At 49.9% G+C, this 21,201-nt stretch overlaps 1 pseudogene; it reads left to right on the top strand.

Annotated features, from left to right (window-relative positions):
- Positions 1 to 3,996: 3,996 nt before the first annotated feature.
- Positions 3,997 to 18,887, top strand: LOC136505732 (G-type lectin S-receptor-like serine/threonine-protein kinase At2g19130; annotated as a pseudogene).
- Positions 18,888 to 21,201: the final 2,314 nt, after the last annotated feature.

Below are 21,201 nucleotides of genomic sequence, written 5' to 3'. Positions count from 1 at the left end.
GTTGTTGAGGTTTGACGGCGATGATACGACAAGAGAATATATCATTTGATGATACAAACTGATTGAGATGTGCACCCACGCACACGGCACATCATCACGTTGACCTACGAGCTTTAGTGCTGGACTGAGCAGCGGTCGTGACACTCCAAAACAACTGAGCCAGCTAGTACTAAATCCGTTCTAAATTATAAGACATTTTGGCTTTTCTAAATACATTGATTTTACTATGCATCTAGATATAGTGTATATCTATGTGCATAGCAAATGCAACGTATCTAAAAAAGCCAAAACATCCAATAATTTGGAATGGAGGGAGCAGTATACTAGCATTATTGCATTCAATCATGTTCCTGCGATTCTTTGTCACCCACCATGCTTCTCCTCGTTCATTCCTGGATCGATTGGGTTCGCTAACCATGACTCTCCTTCACAACGTCGTCCATCTTGGACTCAACTCCCAGCAGACGTCCTGCTCCGCCGCCACTGACATGGTGTCACCCGGCAACGGGCTCGTCGGCAGCAGCAATAGGTGGCTCGTCTCCAACAACAGCAAGTTCTTCAAGCCGGACAGCACACCCTTCCACCACACCGCCAGCAACCCCAACACGTACCTCGGCATATGGTTCAACAAGGTCCCCAAGCTGACCCCACTCTAGAGCGCCAACGGCGATAGCCCCGTGGTCGACTCCGCCTCACTCGAGCTCTCCATTTTTGGCGATGGCAACCTGGTCATCCTGGACCAGGCCACCAAGTTCGTCATCTGGTCCACCCGCTCGATCACCACCACCAACGACACCGTTGCCGTTCTTCATTCTCTCTTTCCTAAACAGTGGCAACAACAGCTCATACAATGGTACAATAGTTGTCTCGTAATCCTAAATTTTAGCTCATGAGGCGGTTGTTTCGCGAGACAATGACCTTTTTCTCTCTCCCTTCTCTCTTTTCTCCACATCATCAAAAATCTTACGTGTCACTGCATGAGATGGAGTATGAGACTGCTGATGTGTAGCAATGTACTTGCTCTTACCTACGTTAGGCCACGAATCATGTTCGTAGCGAAGCGAGCAGTTGAACTTGCCAATCAGGATTGAACCGTTACTTTCCTGAAAGGTCGGACCTCACCCTAGGCCCAGCATGGGGTCTGACGTAATGCCGCCACCTTGAAGCCTGGAAGGGGATCCCATTCATGCCGATTAGCACCTTGAAGCAAAGCGAGCCTGTGGAAGCCACGGACTGACAACACCAACGCTTCCACACCTCGGAGATGGAGCATGGAGAACGTCCATCAGATCCTCACAGATCCTCTGGCGCATAGCGACTGATGGTGAAGGAATCTACAGGCACATGGTAGCATCCACGAGGTGGCTCGATCCATACCTCCGCCGGTGAAATAGCAGGACGGTTTCCGCCGATAAGCGCGGCCAATGCTAGAGACAGTACCTCCTCCGCCGCATCAATCGCCGACGAATGCGGTATGACTACTATCTCGGAGGTTGGTCACCGAGCAGCATCTCCCAGCATAGGCGACGGAGGAGGTGAACACAGCGGCACTACCGGTAATGGAGAGTGGGCATAGCTGGACTCCCCCCGCGTAGAAGGCACATCGCGCGGGCAGATTAGAGGCGCGGACATCTCACGGCCGGTGGAACATCACCGCCCCGAGATGGTACGATCAGATGACGAAGGGCTTGGAGGCCGGCGAGCAAGGTACCGGCGGAGCCCCCATGCCCCATTGCCTTCCCAACGCAACGAGGCCCTGGACGGCGATCTTCCATGCTTGCATGCCCCAGGGCGGTGCTCCGTGCTCCTGCGATGTAGACAGCGTGAGGGGAAATGGCATTGCGCCGCGACGTGATCCGTGGACAAACAGTGGGAGCACAGGCCGACGAGGCTTGGTGGCACCGGGCGTGACTTCCCTGCCCGTCCACAAACCGACTGCGCCACCACCGTCGGCTCTCTACCACATGGAAACCATTTGCATCCACAGGCGAGCTGAAGCGCGGGGGGTGAGCTGCAACGGACGACGTGCGACACGTGGCAGTCACCCGAAGCTGGTTGGTAGAATATATTAAAAAAAGATGTAAACCCGCTCCTCATTCCTCGTCTTCATCCCTTAGCATTTGGGACTCACGGTGTAAGAGACAATTTCTAACGAAGATAGCACCGTGGCAAGTAGTTGTGCCGCTCCCAGTTTTTCTAGCGTGGGCATTGGTGTGGCTGCAGTGTTTTGAGTGACGCCTGAACTCTCTCTTTCTATTCTGGACATCAGTTTGGACAATTTAAAAGAATATGTCTACTCACCACTTGGTTGTTTTAATGGCGTCTAACACCCGAGTGTTCGATGCCACCTAAACCACAGATTGAGAAAAAAAACAAAAATTGAGTGTTTCTAATCCATGAAACACTCATTGTCATGATGATGGGATACAGATCTAATGAACCAAATAAAACAATTCAAATAAATACAAAAAAATAACCAAAAAAATCAAAAATTTTCTATGGAAGCCAGATTGGAATATTTCAAAGGAAACCAAATAAAACATACATACAAACAAAAAAACAACAAAAAATAAACAGATAACTGTTCATGTAATCCCAATGAGCATTCTCAATAATGAACAAACAATTTACATCAATTAAACATAAAACTTACGCCGCAAACATGAATAGTAAAATATGCTATAATAAGATATAATTTGGAACTACTCAGCCAAAGCAGATCAGACGTAATCAAATCAAAGAAGAGATTCACGGATTCAAATAAGAGATGGGGCAAAAATCGCAGCGACCCTGAAATCGCTTGACCTCACCTCGGTAGCATCGGCGACGACGCAGAATACAAAATGGCCGGACAACGGAGACGCTTCGAAAGACCCAGCAGGTAAAAGTAGTCCCACATTAACAGTTAGGGCCCACAAAACAGCAAAATAATAATAAAAAAGAAAACAACATGCAGAGGGACATATCATCGGATGGGACAGAGCAGCCAGCGTATGGATCGAATCTCTATATACTGATCTTGCTTCTAAAAGCGGGCTAACCATCGTGCCACGTCGCCCATTAAGCTGCAAGCCGTCGGATCGAGCAGTCAGGCGATCTGGACCGTCTGATTGCGGGTCGGTTCGGGCGCGGACCCATCCGTCGCCCGTTCAGCTGTAGAACCGGGCGCTCGCGAATTGTGGCCTCCGCGAGGCCAGTACCGTGCCGAGGGCTAGAGAAATACCTGAGCACAGAATAGCTTTTCTGATTTAAAAAGCACATACAGAAAAAAAAATACAAAGTTTTCGCTTACATTCTCGTACAAGACAAAATTCTCACGGCGGTCAATTTGCAATTGAGAGGACGGCTTCCCCCAAACGTTGAGGTTTCACGGCGATGATATACGACAAGAGAAGACATGATGACGGAGCCAGAAAACTTTTTTAGCTGGGGCGAATAATATATATACATGACCTAAACTAAAAACATGCAAAAAAAAGAAAGAAAGAAAGAGAGAACCCATATAGTCACATATATCATATACTTCAGAAAGGATACCAGACAATCATCAATCACTGAAACACAATGCTACTACTAGGTGAATGCAATTGTTTAGAATCTATCGACCCAAACGTTCTTAGTTGTTAGCACATTGGGTTATCACCAGCTAGTTGCTAGTGCCACTGGCATGTTACTGCATAGCCGCATGAGTAGGTCTCTTTGCCACTGTGCTTGACCCAATTAAACAAGCCAAGCTGCAGTGACTTTTTTCTGTCTTGTCCGACGCTGACGGGCGCTAATCTCGGGTGCTTCGGCTGGGCCACGTCGCCGATAGGGTCCGGCTCCGCCAACAGCAGACTGATTGAGATGTGCACCCACGCACATCATCACGTTACTGTACCTGTGAGCTGGACTGAGCTGAGCGGTCGTGACAGTCCAAAACTACTCTTTTCCTGCCATTCTGCACCCATCACCACGCTTCCCCTCGTTCATTCCTCGGTTCGGTTCGCCAAAACCATGCCTCTCCTTCACGTCGTCGTCCTTCTTGGACTCCTCTCCCTGCAGGCGTCCTGCTCCGCCGCCACGGACACGGTGTCACCCGGCAACGGGCTCGTCGGCAGCAGCAGCAGGCTCGTCTCCAACAACAGCAAGTTCGCGCTGGGCTTCTTCAAGTCGGACAGCACACCCTTCCGCCACACCACTAGCAACCCCAACACGTACCTCGGCATATGGTTCAACAAGGTCCCCAAGCTGACCCCACTCTGGTGCGCCAATGCCGACAGCCCCGTGGTCGACCCCTCCTCACCCGAGCTCGTCATCTCCGGCGACGGCAACCTGGTCATCCTGGACCAGGCCACCAAGTCCGTCATCTAGAACTACCGGAAACAGGCCCGTTGCCAAGAGCCAGCTTCTTTGCCGAGAGCCAAATGTCGGGCTCTCGGCAATACCATATTTACCGAGGGTCAGGCTGTCGGCAAAGAATTCCTCTCGGCAACCGGGCTCTTTGCCGAGGGTCCGGCCGTCGGCAAAGAAAGGCCGTTGGCAAAAGTTTATCTTTGCCGAGGTCTGGCTCTCGGCAAAACATGGCCGCATGTGAGATGTCTGGGTTTTAGGCATCAGACGTCGCAACTTATTCGAAACCTACTCAATTTTTTATCACAGCCTATACATGCGATGAAATGACACCTCGACAAGTTTCGTGAATTTCGGACTTCGTTTCCATTTTATATAATTTAAAAATACTTTACACGCAAGTTCCTCGCCGTGTTCCGTGAAAACGATGCGCCAAATTTGGCATCTGTCACTGGATACGGTCTCACACCACATGCAATACCATGAATATGATTTTTTGAATCACTCAATTCCAATATTCGATGCACCTGCAGTTCAAATTTGAATTACCGGGAAGAATTCAAGTAAATGAAATAAACTTATTAAATATAGCTAATAAAATAAAAAAAACTCCAAATTTTAAATATGTCTTTTAAATATTATTGTTAGCCACCAGAAAAAAAATTGGGAAAAAAACAATTTTTTTTTTGTATTTGCCGAGAGCCTCAAAGGGCTCTCGGCAAAGAGTTTTTTTAAAAAAATAAAAACACTTTGCCGAGAGCCCGGATCTAGGCCCTCGACAAAGGCCCAGTCCACATAGACACCCTAACGGCCCACTCAGCCCTTCCTCTCGCCCGCGCGCCCCGCATCCCCTTCCTCTCGCCCCGCATCCCGCCGGCGCCGCCGGTCCCCCGCGCCGCCGCAGCCTCTCCCCCGCCCCTGCCCCGTCACCGCGCCGCCGTAGCCCGCCCCCGCCCCATCCCCGCACCGCCGGAGCAGCAGCCCGGCCCGCCGAGCGCCGTCGTCGTCGGGGCCGCGTCGTCCCCCGCCTCGCCCGGTGGTCGGGCACCGCCGCCGCCCCCCGGCCACGCCCGCCGGTTGCCCACCCCCACGGCCAGCGCGTCCCCGGCCGGCCCCGTGCGCCCCTACCGGCCGTGCAGAGAGCATTTGGAGGAGGAAGGGAGAAGAGAGGAGAAGGAGAAGGGGAGAAGAAGAGGAGCAGGGGAGAAGGGAGGAGGAGGGGAGAAGAGGAGAAGGAGAGGGAGAGGAGAAGGAGAGCAGGGGAGAAGAGGAAGGGAGAAGAGAGGAGGGGAGAAGGAGAGGCCGACGACCGTCACGCCCCCGCGTCGTCGCGTCATGTCGAGCGGTCGTCGCTATTTTCCCCGCGTCTAGCCGAAGACAAGGGTGATCCCGACTCCGCGTCGCCCGACTACACTGCCACCCAAGGTAAAGCCCCCCTCCCGCCTGTTGCTGGCCTTCGTGCCATTTCTGGATTAGTGGGCATTCGTGCCTTTTGTGGATGTGTTGGCCATCGTGCCATATGTCGCTGTGTCGGCCATCGTGCCGAAATTGTGGATGTCGGCCATCGTGCCGTCTTTTTCCTTGCAGGTTTTGGAAGCCTCCCCGTACAGGGGAGGTTCTGCCGAAATTTTGAACTTATAAATTGTGTTTCTTGTTTTGCAGAGAGGAGCCCGACGAAGGGGACCTGGAGTACCCTGAGCGTCTTCCTTTGGTTTTGCCTGCACCGCGTCACCTCTCCACTCCACTGCCACCCTAGGTATAAGCCCTTTGTCCGTAACCCTAGCTAGATCGCGTAAACTAGTTAGGCGTCTCCCGTCCGAAAGAGATACGGTCATAGGTATGCGGATCTGTGCATATCTACGACCGTATCTGTTTCGGATTGTCCACGTTATTTGGACAGCCCACGGATGCGTAGATGGTTTAGTTTGTATGGTTCGGTCCGGTCCGAGATGGGGTTTCGGCAGCACCTCCCTGTTGTTCTCCAAATACACACTCTCTTTTCCAGGACGTGTATCGGGAGAACAGCGGGGATGTGCTGCCAAAATTCTATCTTGGATTGGAGCGGAGCATGAAAACTAACCTCATCTACGCATCCGCGGGTGGGATTAGGACCTATCCCTACCTATTAGATAGTAGGCAAGCGGTGCATATGCTATTGATGGTTATATTACTCTGTTATATATATGGTAGATGATGAATAACCGTGATTGGATGTACACGGGCCGCCGTAGTCAGAATCAGGTCACTCGTAAATGGATATAGAAGACTGAGGATTTCTTGGACAAAGCATTTGGTGTGGGTGCTCAAGCAGCGACAGAGGTGTGGTGTCCCTGTAGCGAATGTGCAAACAGGAATAGGAAAACCAGGAAGGTCATTGAGGAACATCTTTGCAAGTTTGGGTTTACGCCAGACTATACCCGGTTTGTGTGCCATGGTGAAGGCCATAGTATTAGAGATGAGGCATTGAGGCCACGCTTGGAGGAGTTTGATAGTGATGGCGGGGTACCAGACATGATGGATGACTTCCACCAAGCACACTTCGGTGAACGATGTACGGACAAAACCGAGGAGCAGGAGCCAGAGGAAACCGCAAGGGCTTTCTATCGCATGATGGAGTCGGCTAAGAGGCCCCTTCATGACAAGACAAATGTTTCTCAACTCGATGCCATTGGACGCTTAATGGGGTTAAAGTCCATGCATAACATGAGTCGAGACTGCTTCGATAGTATGCTGGTAGTTTTTGGGACCCTGCTTCCGACAGATCACGCGCCGTCGAAGAACATGTACGAGTCAGTGAAGCTCCTCAAAGCTCTTAAGATGCCGTATGAGCAAATACACACTTGTGAGAATGGGTGCGTCCTCTTTAGGAAAGAACACTCGGAAGCAAAGTACTATCCAAAGTGTAAGTCCTCTAGGTACGTGGAGGTAGAATCTAGTGATGGGCAGAAGAAGCAGCTTGGAATCCCCATGAAAGTCCTACGGTACCTTCCGTTCATACCAAGACTCCAACGGCTATTCATGCACGAGGAGTCCACGAAACAGATGACATGGCACAAAAATGGCATCTGATACAATCTTGACAAGATGGTACATCCATCAGATGGTGAAGCATGGCAAACATTTGATGGCATTTATGCTGACAAAGCTCTAGAGGCTCGTAATGTGCGTGTTGCATTTGCAACAGATGGGTTCAATCCTTTTGGAATGATGGCGGCCCCATACACTTGTTGGCCAATCTTCGTTATCCCCCTCAATCTCCCCCCTCGGCGTCCTTCTTGAACGTCAGAACATATTCTTGTCGCTGATAATTCCTGGTCACTCGGGGAAACATATGGTTGTGTTCGTGGAGCCTTTGATTGATGAGTTGATCAGTGCATGGGATCATGGGGTACTAACATACGACCGTGCTATAAAGACGAACTTCACAATGCACGTTTGGTACCACTACTCGATGCATGACTTTTTGGCGTATGGTCTATTCAGCGCCTGGTGTGTCCACGGGAAGTTCCCATGCCCGGTATGCAAGGCAGCTCTGTAGTTCATTAGGTTGAAGAGTGGTGGCAAGTTTTCCTTGTTCGACAAACATCGACAATTCCTCCCTCTTGACCATGCATTCAGACGAGACATTAAGAACTTTACGAAAGGTATCGTAGTGACAGACCCTAAACCGCAGAAGATGACTGGCGCCGAGGTTCTTGCTCAGATAGATGGTCTTGTCGCCAAGGAAGACGGAGTTGGTTTCATGGGGTATGGTGTTCAACATATGTGGACTCATAAGTCAGGCTTGGAGAGGCTTCCCTATTTTAAGCACCTGGCCCTGCCACATAACATTGATGTAATGCACACTGAGAAGAATGTCGCCGAAGCTCTCTGGGCAACACTCATGGACACTGACAAGTCAAAGGATAACCCGAAGGCTAGAGCGGACCTAGCAAGGCTATGCAATAGACCACACCTAGAGATGCGACCACCAAGAGCCGGCAAGACATGGAGAAGGCCTAGGGGCGATTACGTCTTGGAAAAGAAGCACAAGATGGTTGTAGTCCAATGGATCAAGGACTTAATGTTTCCTGATGGGTTTGCAGCGAATCTTAAGAGAGGGGCCAACCCATCTACTGGCCGAGTCTTAGGGATGAAGAGTCACGACTTCCACATATGGATTGAGCGCCTTCTTCTGTCGATGGTTTGAGGCTTCATCCCTGAGCATGTCTGGGTCATGCTGGTAGAGTTGAGCTATTTCTTTCGCCAGCTTTGTGCCAAGGAGTTATCTCGAAACATGGTGGCTGACTTGGAAAAAAGAGCCCCTAAGTTGATCTGTAAGTTGGAGAAGATATTTCCACCCGGCTTCTTCCTGTCGATGCAGCATTTGATTGTGCACCTCCCGTACGAGGCACGAATGGGGGGGCCGTGCAGAACCACTAGTGCTATCCAATCAAGAGATGTCTAAAGACTATTCGCAAGAAATGTGGAAATAAAGCCAGAATTGAGGCTTCCATTGCAGAGGCGTTCATTAACGAGGAGGTGTCAAACTTTACAACAACATACTATAAGGGCAACCTTCCTAGCGTGCATAATCGACCGGCTCGTTAGAATGAGGATGAAAATAAATCTACCCTCAGCCTTTTGAAAGGGTCACTCAGAAGAGCGAGTGCATTGAGCCCAAAGACCTTGAGCAATGAAGAGTGGCATAGTATCATGCTATATTTGTTGGCCAACCTAGATGAAGTGGCGCCGTATATCGAGTAAGTTCTCAACGAACTTGTTACTTACACCGTCACTATTCTGCATCCAACCCCGTCATGTTTCTTGTCTACACAGGGAATTTGTTAATCTATTCTGGCGTCAATCAAGACGACCTCGCCCTCATGAAGTTGATACCATTCTTAAGGAGCAGGATTTCATTTCTTGGTTCCAAAAGAAGGTACCGTCCAACTTCCCCCTTGTTTCTTGATTTCAAGTTGGTCGTTTGTGTGAATAACATAACGCTCTAGCCTGACTTTGCAGTGCTATAGGGATGCGTCTATGAAAGGTCCTTGTTTGGTTTTGGTAATTGAGTGACAACCTAGGTGGACTAATTGTGTTTATGTGAGATACATAGGTGATTAGTCCATAGGTACATGTGTGTGAGCAACATGTGCCATGAAGGTGAAAATGGCTTGGAGATGTTGCAAAGCTCACACATGTGATGATGAAGGAGCTTATTGCACATGAGACATGACATTGAGTCGTGTGATCAAGGTGGAGAAGATCAAGACAAGACTTGGCTTGATGGACTGGTTGCAAGCGTGAAGGGCAAGTCGAAGGCTTTGGAGTGATGGACCGCGTGGCGGTGAAGCTTGAGCAAGACTTGGCGCCGATGGACGATGGCAACGGTGAAGAGCAAGTAGAGTCAAGATCGATGAACCAATATGATCATGTGATGATATGAAGTGGATCATATCATTGTTGATCGTGTTGGTGCATGTGTTGCATCGACATTGAAGGAGATGGAATGGAATGCGCAAGGCAAAGGTATAACCTAGGGCATTTCATTTCACCGGTCATAGGTGTGTAGAGAAGTTTATGACCGGGTTTAGGATAGATGGCTGTACTATCAAGAGGGGCAAACTTGTTTGCATATCGGTCATCTAGTGCCACTCGAGTGATCTAACTTTGCATTGTCACTAGGATCGAGTGGCATGGCAAGTTGAGTGGCTAACATCCTTTGGGAAATGATTGTGAAAATGCTAACACACATACACTTGGTGGTGTTGGCACATTTACAAAGGAGGTGGTGTCCAGCGTCCGGTCAGTTGAGTGCTGCTGCGTCTGGTCAGTTGAGTGCTGCTGCGTCCGGTCAAGTCAAATGACCATTGGAACTGGGACATGTGGTCGTCTGCGAGCGACCGGACGCTGAGGTCCAGCGTCCGGTCAACACGACCGGAGCGTCCGGTCTACCCGACTGTTGCCCAGTGAAGGGGTAACGGCTAGTTTAGCCCTTGGGGCTATAAATAGAAGTGGCCTTCGGCGCTTTCGGGAAAACGGAATGCCTATTTTCTATTGCGCCGGATGCAAATTCTTGTGGTTAGCACATTGGTGCAAGGGTGAAGAAGTTAGAAGTGAAAACGAGTTAGTCGCGAAGATGCTGGCGTCGGTCAACTGACCGGACGCTGGATCTGCATGCACCGGACGCTGGCAGGCTGCGTCCGGTCAGGCTGACGTACGGTGTAGCAGTAGCCGGAGAGTGACCGGACGCTGGCTGCGTCCGATCGCGTTCGACCGGACGCGTCCGGTCATGCTCGGGAGCTTACTAGAAACGACCGGACGCTGAGGGTCCAGCGTCCGGTCAGTTGAGTGCTGCTGCGTCCGGTCAGTTGAGTGCTGCTGCGTCCGGTCAAGTCAAATGACCATTGGAACCGGGACACGTGGTCGTCTACGAGCGACCGGACGCTAAGGTCCAGCGTCCGGTCAACACGACTGGAGCGTCCGGTCTACCCGACCGTTGCCCAGTGAAGGGGTAACGGCTAGTTTAGCCCTTAGGGCTATAAATAGAAGTGGCCTTCGGCGCTTTCGGGAAAATGGAATGCCTATTTTCTATTGCGCCGGATGCAAATTCTGGTGGTTAGCACATTGGTGCAAGGGTGAAGAAGTTAGAAGTGAAAACGAGTTGGTCGCGAAGATGCTGGCGTCGGTCAACTGACCGGACGCTGGATTTGCATGCACTGGACGCTGGCAGGCTGCGTCCGGTCAGGCTGACGTACGGTGTAGCAGTAGCCGGAGAGTGACCGGACGCTGGCTGCGTCCGATCACGTTCGACCGGACGCGTCCGGTCATGCTCGGGAGCTTACTAGAAACGACCGGACGCTGAGGGTCCAGCGTCCGGTCAGTTGAGTGCTGCTGCGTCCGGTCAGTTGAGTGCTGCTGCGTCCGGTCAAGTCAAATGACCATTGGAACCAGGACACGTGGTCGTCTGCGAGCGACCGGACGCTGAGGTCCAGCGTCCGGTCAACACGACCGGAGCGTCCGGTCTACCCGACCGTTGCCCAGTGAAGGGGTAACGGCTAGTTTAGCCCTTGGGGCTATAAATAGAAGTGGCCTTCGGCCATGGCTGGTGTGGAGCACCTCAGGGGACTTAGTGTCCATGCTTGTGAGTGCTTGGGAGCCCTCCATCACACACATACTTGATAGCGATCATTCGATTGTGTGAGTGAGCGATTCTAGTGCGATTGCATCGTGAGGTTGCATCGAGTGGCACTAGGTGATTGAGTTGCAAGCCGGTGGTGCTTGTTACTCTTGGAGGTTGCCACCTCCTAGACGGCTTGGTGGTGGTCTCCGTCGAAGCGCGCAAGAAGCTTGTGCGGCGCTCCGGAGAAGTGCTTGTGAGGGGCATTGTGCTCGCCCCGCGGGAGCCACGAAGAGCAACTCTAGTAAAGCGTGTCATTGAGCTACCCTCACTCAAGGGGTAGGTTCTTGCGGCGCCCGACGTGCGGGCTTAGCGGGTGATGCTAATTAGCCGCCGAACCACCAAGTGAGCGGTCGACACAACGGGGACTAGCGTGTTGGCAAACACGTGAACCTCAGGAGAAAAATCATCGTGTCAACCTTGTTCTTCCCGTTGGTTTGCATCCCCGTTACACAAGCTTGCGTTTACATTCATATACATTAAGCTTGTGTTGTTGCTCTTGTAATTAGTTAGCTTGTGTAGCTTGCTAGTTACCTTCATGCTTGTGTAGCATAGAAGTAGCTCCCTTGCGTGGCTAATTTGGTTTGTGTAACCTTGTTAGTCACATTACTTAGTTTGTGTAGCTAAGTAATTGCGCTCTCTAATTTGGCATTGGTCGCCTTGTTATTGAGCCTTGCTAGTGAGCTTAGTTAGCTTTGTGCTTTTGCTTACTAGCAAGTGTAGGAGCTCCCTTGTTGCTTAAAGTACTAGCGGCATAGGTTTGTGTGACCTTGCTTCTAGAATTGGTTAGGAGAGCTCTAACTAGCTCGGCACCTTTGTTGCATAATTGTTATCTTTGCAAGGTGCTAGTGAACATATATAGTGGGGTATAGTCTTGGCTAGACCGATAGTTTTAATTCCGCATTTGTATCGGTTAGCCGACGCGATTAAGTTTTTAGAAAAGACTATTCACCCCCCCTCTAGTCGCCATCTCGACCCTTCAGTCTATAAGTGCCGAATTGCGGCAGGTTGCTGATGGCTTCAACTTTAGGGTCATGTCATGTAATGTTTATGATGTCAATGGGTATCGCTTTCACACAACAAGCTACGAGCAGAGTCGGCCGCATCGAAGGACCACAAATACCGGAGTTATGATGCCCAGAACTGATGGCAAGGAATATTATGGGATACTTGAAGAAATATACGAACTCCAGTTTTGTGGAGCCGAACCTTTTAGTCCTGTAATATTCAAATGCCAGTGGTTTCATCCTGAGGTATCAAGACAGTACCCTCATCTTGGGCTTGTCGAGATTCGACAGGATTCCGTCTATGAAGGTGATGATGTATGGATTGTGGCCACACAAGCCAAGCAAGTCTATTATAGTCCATATGCTTGCCAAACCGAGGAAAACCTTAAGGGTTGGTATGTTGTTCACACAATATCGCCGCACGGTAGACTACCTCTCCCAAACAATGAAGATTACAACTTGAACCCAGAAACACATGACAGAGAGTTCTATCAACATGAAGAGGGGCTACAAGGGAGCTTTGAGATAGACTTAACCGGGCTAGTCGAAATGGAGACAGATATCGAAAGGGTTGTGGACGAGGACTCTGGAGATGAGGTGGAAAATCCAAAGGACATAGTGTTCCTTGACCGATTACACTTAGGTGTTGATAGTGATGATGAGGAGGCAGATGAAGATTTGGACATGGTTGATAGCGATGACGATATGTACAATCCAGCTAATCCCGATCGTGGAGATCGTTTCTAATACATGTAATATTATCTGTTTTTGTAATTATATTCATTTTGCATGTAATTATCTTTATTTTGCATCTCTTTCTAATTATGTATCGTTTATATACGCTAATTGTTTTGTTCTTTTTTAATGCAGGAGATGCCACCCAGGAGGTCCGTCCAGTCTCTTTACGCCAGCCAGGAGGAGCCGGAGGCATCAGTTTAGCCTCCGGAGCCAGTGCCGAGGCGGAGGAGCCATAGGCGTCCGAGCAGGACGCAGCCGACTACCCCTTCGGCCGTGGAGGAGCCTGCGACTGTGGAGGAGCCTGCCGCCACAATGGAGCATGCGGATGTAGGGGGGTCCTCCTCCACCTCAGGGGATGAGGCGACTGTAGGGGACAAGGCGACCGCAGGGGGATCCACTTCCTCTAGTGTGTCGACGGTGTACTTGCGTGGTCCCGCAAAGCTCCCGCGTCGACCAATACCTGAAGCGGCCCGCCCGCTGATCACACCCTATGGGGATAGGTAAGTAACTTAAGATGTGCTCGAAACTTCTTCATTTGAAATGTTGAAAATCAAAATACAAACTAATACTTTTTGTAATCACTTGTGCAGGAACTAGAAACTTGTGGAGACTGGAGCCAAGGCACACAAAGTGAATGACATCCTAGGAGGTCTGTGTAGGGAGCACTACCCTGGCCTGGTGGAGGTGAGCCCGGACATGTTCGAGCCGGCCACTCAGTTCGACCACTACGAATTGGCCACCGATGCCATAGATCGTAGTGGCCACAGATACAGGAACAAGGCGGAGTGGGTCGTCAGGGACCTGTCGGTAAGTCTTTCAGGCACACATTGTATTCTTTTAGCCACAGATACATCGTATTCATTGGGCATTCTTCTAATAAGTAATTGATACCTCGCGCCTTTATGCAGGATTTCTTTAGAATCGAGGAGGGCAAGGAGCACAGGGCGTACCAGGTGGCGGTCGCTTCTTGTAAGAAGCGCGTCATGGACATGATTCACGACGTGCGTCATCAGGCGCACATTTGGCAATACACGAAGGTCAAAGGGCGTAGCATAAAAAAGGACGAGGCAAGACAGCTGGTGTTGACCAAGGAGTACCTTGCGGTAAATATGGAACATTACTATTGATTTCTTCGAAGATTAAGTTTCCTTAATTTGATCTTCTGATATATCGTTTGCTTGATGGCCTGTAGGCGATTCTAAACTGGTGCAATCGGCATCCGGATGCCTGGGAGAGGATTGTGGACATGTGGCTCAGCTAGGACTGGTAGAAGGAGCATGATGAAGCACGCGAGCGCCGTTTGCTGATGCAAGGAGTACCACACCATCAAGGCAGCCGCAACCTCTCCGAATTCTCAGAAGCTTGGGTAAGGCGAAACAATTTCTCTAACCTAACACTCAATTCTGCAACAACTCTAACAATGTTATTGTCTTTCTCGCAGTCGGCATCACATGGTGGCCGCCCTTGTGGTCACCTCAAGGCATATGCCTTGTCCCACTTGGGCAAGGCGACAGCCGCCACCAACTAGACCCTGGAAGTCCCTGCCAAGTCGTTCACCAACGCCAGCATTGCCCCTCGCATCTCTGCGTACACAGAGATGGTAAGGTTAGTCCACGGGCCAGACTACGACCCAACCACCGAGGAGCGGCTTGATCCAGAGCTCGTGATGAGGGTGGGGCAAGGCAAGAAGCACGGGCGGTTCTGGCTTGGCGATGGTGTCCTCGACACGACCTCTGTTCCTCCGCTACACCAGATCCGAGCAGCGAGCACGAGCTCAATGCCGGCCATACGCCAGCGCCCGACTGTGGTGTCGACACTCCAGGTAAGTGTTCTCTTCCATTCCTAGTTCTTTGACTTTTACATACCTTAGCTCTGCAATCTTGAAACATTGGCGTCAAATGTTGCAGGCACAGCTGCAGGCGATGGAGGCCGAGCGGGAGCAGCAGCGGCAGAGGCTGGCAGCTTTCGAGGCCGAGCGGGAGCTCGAGTGGCAGAGGATGGTAGCTTTAGAGGCCAAGCAGGAGTAGGATCAGCGGCAGCTGGCAGAGGTGCTCTCCTACACGTGGGGTCTTGCGATGACCCAAGGTGGAACGGTCCCACAGTTCCTGCTCGGTCAGCTACAGGCTACACCTCCACCTCAGCTTGATTCTACTCCGGTGAGTATGACAAATGTTTTAGTTTCTCTAAATGTCAAACCTAGTGAAACCTAGTAAAACCTAGTGCTAGTGGTGATGGTGGTGGGTGGTGGTGGCGGCGTGGTTGGTGGTGGTGGTGGCGTGGTCATGGTGGTGGCTGTGTGGTTGGTGGAGGTGGTGGCGTGGTGGTGTGGTTGTTGTTGGTGGTAGTAGTGGTGTGGTTGTGGTGGCGTGGTGGTGGCGTGGTGGTGGTGGCGGTGGCGTGGTGGTGGTGGTGGTGGTGGCGTGGTGGTGTGCTTGTTGGTGGTGGTAGTAGTAGTGTGGTGGTGGCGTGGTGGTGGTGGACATGTAGTGCTTGGTTATCTATTTATGTTGTCTAACACGTTCTGCATCTTCTTTGTTTGTGTAGCGTCAGTCGGCGGCGTCGAACAACCCTAACCTTCTCCTTGTCAACTCCCCAGGATCACACGCGGCACCTTCTCAGCCCGGACCGTCGCCATGACCAGTTTGGCGCCTCCTATGCCTCTTATTTATGTTGCTTGTCGAACTTTACACTTGTGGTTGTCTATGAGTCGAGATTTGTTTGTGACTTCGAACTTCGAGACTTCTATGTGATGTGGATGTGAATTATGTGATGTGGATGTGGTTATTGATATGTGGATGTGCTTATTGTGATGTGGATGTCATATATATGTTTATTTGTTGACCGGAAATGCAAAAAATAAAAAAAAAATTAAAACTGGCTGTGGCTTTGCCGAGGGCTATGGTCATGCCCTCGGCAAAGCTGGGAATTCTGGAACACGCAGAATCCCAGCTTTGCCGAGCGCATGACCATAGCGCTCGGCAAAGAGGAAGCCTTTGCCGAGAGCTGAGCCATAGCTCTCGGCAAAAAAATGTCTAAAAAAATTGTCAATATTCTTTGCCGAGAGCTCTTCTGACAGACGCTCGGCAAAGTTTTTTGGAAAAAAAAATTCAGAAATTCTTTGCCGAGAGCTTGCTAAGGCTCTCGGCAAAGATCAACTTTACCATGACCTCTCGCTGTCACGGCGAAAATTTTTGCCGACGGCCGGCTAACCCTCGGCAAATCCTTTGCCGAGAGCCCGAGATGCGGCTCTTGGCAAAGTAGCCTTTGCCGTGAGGTACTGTGCCGACCGGCCTTTGCTGAGAGCAACTCTCGGCAAAGCCTTTGCCGAGGGCAAAGGCTTCTTTGCCGAGCGTATCCGGCCCTCGGCAAAGAACCTCGTTCCAGTTGTGTGGTCCACCCGCGCCATCACCACCACCAACGACACCGTCGCCGTTCTCCTCAACGATGGCAACCTCGTCCTCCGAATCTCCTCCAACTCGTCCGAGGTCTTCTGGCAGAGCTTCGACTACCCGACGGACCACTTCTTCGCCGGCGCCAAGATCGGCTGGAACAAGGTGACCGGCCTCGACCGCCGCCTCGTCTCGAGGAAGAGCCTGATCGACCAGGCTCCCGGTCTCTACACTCTGGGGTTCGAACGCGACGGGGTTGGGCGCCTCGTGTGGAACTCCACCGTGGAAATCCTGTCCACCGGGCAGTGGACCGGGCAGTACTTCAGCTTGGCACCGGAGATGATCGGAGCAGTCATGCCGACTTTCAAGTTCGTCAACAACGACCAGGAGGTTTACCTCACGTACACGCTGCATAACAACACGCGAATGGTGCTCACGAAGCTGGGTGTCTCTGGCCAGGCCTTCGTGGGTGTGTGGATGGACGACCTGCAGGACTGGTTGATACATTACAGGCAGCCTGTGCATCAGTGTGACACCTACGCGACGTGTGGACCTTTCACGGTCTGCAACGACGCTGCCGATCCAATCTGCAGCTGCATGAAGGGTTTCTCTATTAGCTCGCCCAAGGACTAGGAGCTGGAGGACAGGAGAGACGGGTGCATGAGGAACACTCCATTAGACTGTGGAAGCGGCGACGACAAGACTGCAGGTCCCAGGATAAGTTCTACGCCGTGCAACGCGTCAGGTTGCCCCATGGCGCAGAGACAGTGCAGGCTGCAACGAGTGGAGATCATTGCTCACAGGTCTGCTTGGGCAGCTGCTCCGGCACCGCGTATTCCTATGGGGAAGGAGGCTGCTCTGTCTGGCATGGCAAATTGACCAATGTAAAACAACAGTCTGATGGTTCTGATGATGGAAATGGGGAGATGCTTTACATCCGCCTTGCTGCAAAAGACGATCCAAGTGCGGCGAGGAAGAAGAAGAATAGCGGAATTGACATTGGTGCTGCCATTGGTTCAAGCGCTGCGGTCTTCGGGCTCATGGTGCTTGCTCTGATAATCTGCAGGAGAAAAGGGAAGTGGTTTGCTCGCAGTCGCATACCGGGCAATGCTCAAGGCGGCATTGGGGTCACTGCATTTCGATACGCCGATTTGCAGCGTGCGACTAAAAACTTCTCTGAGAAGTTAGGGGGAGGAAGTTTCGGCTCCGTGTTCAAGGGGTACCTAAATCTGAGTGACTTATTCACCTTGGTGGCAGTGAAGAGGCTCGACGGCAACCATCAAGGAGAGAAGCAATTCAGAGCAGAAGTGAGTTCGATCGGAATCATCGAGCACATCAATCTAGTTAAACTGATCGGGTTTTGTTGCGAAGGAGACAAGAGGCTGCTTGTGTACGAGTACATGCCAAAGCACTCACTTGATGTTCTTTTGTTCAAAAAGGCCAGTGATATAGTTTTGGCTTGGAACCTCAGGTACCAAATAGCCGTTGGAGTTGCCAAAGGCCTGGCCTACTTGCACACCGGTTGTCGGGATTGTATCATACACTGTGACATCAAGCCAGAGAACATACTTCTCGACGCGTCGTTCGTACCTAAGATTGCTGATTTTGGGATGGCAAAGGTCTTGGGAAGAGAATTTAGCCATGTAATAACTACGATGAGAGGAACCATCGGATATCTTGCGCCCGAATGGATTAGCGGAGAAGCTGTCACATCGAAAGTGGACGTTTACAGCTATGGGATGGTCTTGTTTGAACTGATATCTGGGAGGAGGAACTCAAGCCAAGTGTACCTTGAGGATGGCGACTACTCAGAATTTTTCCCTCTGCAAGTTGCACGCAGGCTTCATCAGAGTGGAGAGACGGTTGGAAGCCTGGTGGATGCGAATTTGCACGGCAAAGCGGATCTTGGGGAGGTTGAAAGAGTTTGCAAGGTTGCGTGCTGGTGCATTCAGGAAAGCGAGCTTGATCGGCCGGCCATGGCCGAGGTGGTGCAGTTTCTTGAGGGACTCTCTGAGGTCGACGTGCCTCCGGTGCCAAGGCTGCTCAATACTATCACGGGAGGGTCGCCGGCGTCGGTGTACTATCTCTATTCAGGAGAACTTGTCGTTTCAGACAAGCAAAGTGAATAATATTATTTGCCTGGAGGTAGTAACATTTAGTTGCATGCATGCACCTCAACGTATTATTAAGAAAACTTTCAGCCATTCAGAGGAAGATTGTGGTTTGTATCCTATCCGATGTATACATAATATTAAACAGGGAAAGTTTCTTGTCCGTCTCTCCCTAACTACACGGACAGTGAAGTCCTCTGTGTCTCGTTCGTATGTCCGGACACATATGATCCGTGGTGATATTTCTCTCTTTTTGTCTTCGTTCATGAAAGCAGTGGCTGGCAGGAGCTGTGTTCTGTGCAGTGTGTATTAATCATTGTTCGTCTAACTAGTTGTTTAGCACATTTAGATATCGTTTAAACTCTATACAATGATGCGTCGCAGTCGTTTCCATTCAAGTGGTTATTTATTCCATTTAAATGACTATTTCCCTCGTTTAGTATGACCATTTGTTGAAACAATGGCTAAACGGCCGGTGAATGATTGTTTATTATTTAAAAAACACTAGTCTTAATAAAGAAGAAGATCACAACAATTCAGAACAAACAAGAAAAAATGGCTTTAATGGCACAGGAGAGAGAGAGAGAGAGAGAGAGAGAGAGAGAGAGAGAGAGAGAGAGAGAGAGAGAGCATCCCAGAGGTTCAATACAATTGCATTTATAGCCGAAAATTTGGCAAAGGGACGCATAAAAACCTAAAGCTTGCTAATGCAGGTACAATTCTATCTCACGTTTCCTTGGTGTCAGTCGGCCTGAATTATGGCTTCTGTTCAGTCTAAGTTTTGACTAAATGTGAACACAAACTAGTAAACCAATATCAATAGATTGTAGGTGTTGGATGTTAATCTAGTGGCTGCTAGCTGTTGCCAGAAAATAAGTTATATTTCAGGCATCTGAAATATAGCAAATCACATTCTATATATACTTGAATTTCCGAAGCAAGTCAACTTCACAGAGATACCCCTTCTCTTCTATAAGTTCACTTCTCACTTCCCAGAGTACCAATCAACAAACATGCATAAAAAATTAACTCTGCTCCCAGTCGCCATGCATGCATGGTACTGCACTTGCTCTCGATCAAATATTGACAGGATCGATGAAAGCTAAATTGATGACGTAAATTGATCGATGACGAGACTTGACGATGTAGTGAGGGATCTGGGATGGAAGTTCAGGGGGCTGAAAGCTCATCTTTAACCTCTAGCCTCTCCTTCTTAAAGCAACCATGGTAAAAATTATTGGAGGTGCTCTAGGGTGCTCCGTGAGATTAGCGACAATAGGGGGGCTTGAGCCCCCTCCCCCCTCCGCGCCCCACCGCTAGATCCGTCCCTATGATGACGGATGATGGACAGGTACCCGCAGGAGAAGGCCGCCTGACCGACTGTCACGACCATGAAGCCAAGGACCTTTAGGAGCGCTCCAACGCTTCGCCGCGATCTTAGACCCCACCCTTGCACTTTGAGCCGCCACTATATATATCCAATAGACATTGCTATAACTATGTATATAGACATATTGTATATCTAAGTGCGTAGCAAAAGCTATGTATCTAAAAAAACAAAACGTCTTATTATTTGGAATGGATCGAGGGAGTATTTTATAATGCTAGTGGTGAATAATTTTGTGGTAAATTAAGCTAGACTATCTACATGATAGTATTAGTTTTTTAAAAAACAAAATAGATCCAATTCCTATTATCATCTGTGAAGGTTATAGTATTATAGTTTATATAATAGATAGCCATGTGTTTTTATTTTTAATAGGTTTTTAAAGATTTGTATATTTTTAGCAGTCTCATTAGAATTTTTTTTTCAGAAAAAGAAATAGTTTCTATCCCCTGGTTAAACACATCTGGGCGCTGTTGTGATAGAGCTCGTCTATTTTTGCTGTGGCCTGGACGCGGAACTGCTGGAGTTGCTCTACCCGTTGACTTATGGTAAGTTCAGGGGCAGGGGAGCCAAAGTGAGGCCCTTTTTAGATTCTAAAAATTTTTACCCCAAAGTGTCACATCGAATCTTGCGGCACATGCATGGAGTACTAAATGTAGACGAAAAACAAAACTAATTGTACAGTTCGGTGAGAAATCGTGAGACGAAACTTTCGAACTTAATTAATCCATAATTAGACACTAACTGCCAAATACAAACGAAAGTGCTACAGTAGCTAAAACGAAAAAAATTTACCAACTAAACGTGCCCTGACTTCAAAAATGTTTCCAGTTCCAAAGTGGCTCGAAATCAGTGCTCATAGTAATTTTCATGCAAGAACAAAGAGTAGTACGTGATCGAGTAGTAGGAACGGTGTTGCTTTCAGCTTTACTCCCGTCTCTCTGTTGCGTGTCGAAGAAGGACGGCAATGGGTCCTGAGGTGACCAGGATTCACGATTGCGGGTTGCGTGCGTGGTCGTCGCGCGACAGGGAGAGGAGCGCCGTCGAGGCTGCACGACGCGCGCGTGCATGCATG

Source organism: Miscanthus floridulus, chromosome 14, assembly GCF_019320115.1.
Source record: "Miscanthus floridulus cultivar M001 chromosome 14, ASM1932011v1, whole genome shotgun sequence".
NCBI classification, from domain to species: Eukaryota; Viridiplantae; Streptophyta; class Magnoliopsida; order Poales; family Poaceae; genus Miscanthus; species Miscanthus floridulus.
The sequence above is the reverse complement of the archived record's forward strand: the minus strand, read 5'-3'. Positions and strand labels throughout refer to the sequence as shown.